We start from the raw sequence: 4669 nt of genomic DNA, 5'->3' as shown, positions 1-4669 counted from the left end.
TCATTTACTACAAAAGTTTGCATGAAGCAAAACTCCTGAAACATTCACATATTCACATTAAAACTTAAACATAATTGAAATTTAAAAGACTATAATCTAGATTGGTTGAGCTAATTTAAACTGATTTTTAAATTTTCACTTTAAATTACAACCAAAGATCTTCTTCCTACCCCTTCTCCCAACGCTCCACCCACTCCTCCTCTCATACACCACCCCCCTCCTACACAGCCCACCCATCCATTCCTCCCAACAAGTAAGAGCTTCCATGGGAGTCCATGAAAACTAGCACATTAAGTTGTAACAGGACCAAGGCCTTCCCCCTTGTATTAGGATTAAGCATGGAATTCCCTCATAGCAAATAGGCTTCAGCAAGCTAGCACGTGCACCAGGGATAGATCCTGATTCTACTGTCAGATGCCCCTCATGTAGATCAAGCTACACAACTGTCTCCCACATACAAATGGCCTAGTTCAGTCCCATGGAGGCTACTTATGGATTCCTGGGAATTTTCCTAGTGCCAGGTTTCTCCCTAACCCCACCGTGGCCCTCTCTTTCCTTACTTCCCCTTTTTGCCACCATGACCATCCTGTACCCTCAAGTTTTGTCTCCCATTGCCTCCAGTTTAATGATCACCTCACCCCAAGGTTTTCCGGGAGATTTCATCTAATTCCTTTTCCTGGGTGATCCATGTGCTCCTCTTAGGGTTCTTCTTGTTACTGAGCTTCTCTGGAGATGTGGCTTGCAGTCTAGTTATCCTTTGCTTTACATCTAATATCAACTTATGAGTGAGTACATACAATGCTTGTGTTTGTGTTTCTAAGTCAGGGTTACCTCACTCAGGATGAACTTTTTTTTTTTTTTCTAGTTCCATCCATTACCCAAAACATTTCATCATATCATTGATTTTTTGCAGCTAAATAATACTCTATTGCTCTATTGTTTAAATGTACCACATTTTCTTTACCCATATTTTGGTTGAGAGGCATCTAGGTTGTTTCCAGGTTCTGCCTATTATAAATAATTCTGCCATGATTATTATTGAGCATTTATCTTTGTAGTATGGTTGAGCATCCTTTGGGTATATGTCCAACAGTGGTACAGCTAGGTCTTAAGGTAGATTGATACCCAATTTTCTGAGGGACCACCATATTTATTTCCAAAATGGCTAAACAAGTTTATATTCCAAACAACAATGAAGAATTTTTACCCCAACTCCACATCCTCTCCAACATAAGCTGTGCTCAGTATTTTTTATCAAAGCCATTCTGAGAGGTGTTTAAGATAGTAATCTCAGAGATCTTTTGATTTGCATTTCCCTGATGATTATAGCTGTTAATCAGTTCTTTAAATGTCTTTCATCTTTTTGAGGTGCTTCTGATGAGAATTCTCTGTTTAGCTCTGTACCCCATTTTTAATTTGATTATTTGGTATTTTGATGTCTATTTTCTTGAGTTCTTTATATATTATGGCAATCAGCCCTCTATCAGACATGGGTTTGGTAAAGATCTTTGCTCATTCTGTAAGCTGTTATTTTATAACTTAGATTGAATTAAAAAGAAAAAATACCTTGACATCTAAACAGTTTCTTTATTAACACCAGAAACCTAGGAATGGTATACATCAGCCCTGAAGTTTCACCAAAACAAACAAACAAACAAACAAAAATGTTTTAAAATATACTTACCTTAGAAAATTATGACTTACAATCCCAATAAAAGTTCACTACTTAAAATAATTCTTTGGACCAAATCTCCAAGATAAATCCATTTAAAGCAACCAATTTGCTATTTTTAAAACTCTGTAGCAAAATATAGTGATAGGCTTCGATTATACAAGGCTAAGTGAAATTATAAATCTACAGTGACATATGTGGGTGAATGCTTAATTTCTTCCCTCATGTTACCTCTCAAGTAATTTGCAAATATTAAGGCTAAAAATAGATCTTTCTTAGACATGTCATTTCAATTTAGGGAAAGATAGATGGCAACATCCAGAAAATGCGAAAAGTACAATCTGGCAAATACCTGGGTTTGAAATGGATGAAAGAAGAAAAAAATTAAGGGGGCCCAGAGACCAAAATGGGCATTTACTTTTTTCATCAGGTCTATCATCTCGCATAAATTGAGTAGTTAGCAGCATTAGCCAGCTTTGCACATAGACAGAAATTGACCAGCATGCTCCTCATTTTTCTCTGTTTCACTTGAATATTTGTCTTTCTCCTTAAATCAATTGAATGATCAATGTGTGGTAGCTATGGGGATATTGACTCATTTCTCATGCATCTCAAAATTTATTCTTGCTGATGCTTCAGTTGTATATAACTCTTACTTAAAATAATACTAACCACGATGGTAATCTGTCATTTCCTAGCATAAGGTAATGTTTTAAAAATACATTTTCATGAGAATTAATACTTACCTAAATTACAGCACACTCTCCTGAGTCAGTAAACCCCTAAGATGTTGGAAAACAATACTTTTATTATTACATTCATTAGAAAATAACCAGAGTTCTCTAATTATGTTACATTCAAAGTTAAGTAGGAAGTGTGAGCTGTTGGCAAATACATCGTTTAGTCTTGTTGCCAGTAGGATGTACCTTTGTTTGTTTTTTTCCCTTAATCTATCCCATTCTACCTATCATTAAAATTTTTCTTAGTTAAAATACTTATGTAAAAATAGTGAAAATATAGATCACTGTTCTAATTAAATATATAAATTGTTGAAAACTTTTTTTTTAATCTGAGTATTTAGGGTTTTTTTGTTTTATTGTGTGTGTGTGTGTGTGTGCGTGTAGATGAAGGTTTCTGTTCTGCCAGGTCCCACTGCCCTTCAACCCCAAACAATATAGATGCTATATTAATTATTAAACCTTTGGCGATGGTTAGTTCTTCTTATAGGCTAGCTATGTCTTTATTATTAACCCAGAATTATTAATCTATGCATTTTCATGTGGTCATGGCTTACTGGAGAATGCCCAGACATGTTACTCCTTTGGTGTCTACATGGCATCTCTTGGACCTCCCTCTCTCTCCTCACTCCTTCCTCTTGTAATCCCTCCTATCCTTCCTGTCTGTCCATTGGACAAACTGTTTTATTCACCAGCCATTAAGAGAAACATGTATACATAAGGACCTCCCCCATTAATTTAGGCATATACTTCTTTATTTCTTCAGTATCAAGTCCATGGCTTGAGACTGAAAGGCTGAATACAATTGCATAGGGATGTTGAAAAAAATATATATGCATACTACACAATTCTGGTCCCATTTTTTTTTTTTAATTCTTTTACATCTCTCCTGCATCTAAATTTCAATTTTGTCAATACTAAGAATACATTATGAGATGTTCCCATATCATAAGATAAGGGTTTCCTTATTTATGGGCATCTCAGAATTTGCTCAATATTAGACAGAAATATGAGACAAAAGCAAAATTGGTAAATGAGAACTGCAAATTTTTGATTATAACTTTGTGGTCAGTCCTTTGACAGTTTCAATTAAGCATACAATGAATCTTGGTTACTTGTAAAATCCCCCTTTATTCTTCCAGGTTCGGTCGATACCCCAAGAACTCAATGTCCAGTCCAGTTGCTGCAAAATGCAAGAGGCTTTAATGAACAGGAAACGTTTGTGCAAACGGGCTACTCCAGCACGCAGGCTAGGAAGAAGCCCCCTTCCCTGGGCCCAGGTGTTTTTAAAGGCAAACCCACAAGCTTAGGGAGGGTGTGGGAACCTCTGTCCATTGAGTACTACGTGACCCTTGGAGGCCTGATGGTCTGCTATTAGGGTCAGCAGACCTTAGGGCTTCAGGTGTGCTAATTAATCTTGTCTGGGCAAACCAGAGTTACAGCTATCTCTTGACCCTATTTACCACCTGTTGACTCACAGGAAAGGAGGGGCAGTGTGAATTCTTCTTATCTCAGGGCCTTGTGAGAGGAAGCTAGCAAATTCCAAGGAACAGATATTGGTTTTTAGGTTAGTCCATCATTAGCATTACTTTTTAGGTCTTTCAGTAAAATCCCCCTTTATTCTGTCTTCCTCCTCTCCCAATGAACATCTTTCTCTTCCCAAGTCTCCAGTTACTATTGTATTTGACTCATGAGGCTCAATCTCTCCCGAATAACTGTTTAAATTAATGGTTGCAGTCAGAAGAGATGTCATCTTCATCAGTAGTCTAATCACTGATAAATTGTCCTTAATATATCAAATAACACACAGAAAATGCTAACTAATTAAATACAGTGAGAATGTAGATAGTAGAACATAGACCATGTGAAAGGGGTAAGAGAAAATTCTACTGTTGCGAGCTATGAGTAGAGGGTACAGGAGTAGGGCTTAGAAAGGGAAGAGAAGGGTACACTGAACTGAGAATGTTTGAAAATGTCAGATGAAAGCCTGATATTTTATACTATACAAACACACACACACAAACACACACACACACATACACCAACACACACACATTTCATTACCATATAATGCTAATTCCAGATGCCAAGGATTGCCACACAAAAAGTGCTAGATATAGGATAGTTCCTCGAAGGTCATTGATCTCAGAAGTTCCCAGAGATCCCCTAAAGCAATATAGACTATTTCCATTCCTCCTGCTTGCCTGAAAACTTGATAGTAAGACCTTTTTGATAAAAATACTACACAATTTAGAAATAG

This window comes from Phodopus roborovskii, unplaced genomic scaffold (assembly GCF_943737965.1).
Source record: "Phodopus roborovskii unplaced genomic scaffold, PHOROB, whole genome shotgun sequence".
Taxonomy (NCBI): domain Eukaryota; kingdom Metazoa; phylum Chordata; class Mammalia; order Rodentia; family Cricetidae; genus Phodopus; species Phodopus roborovskii.
The sequence above is the reverse complement of the archived record's forward strand: the minus strand, read 5'-3'. Positions refer to the sequence as shown.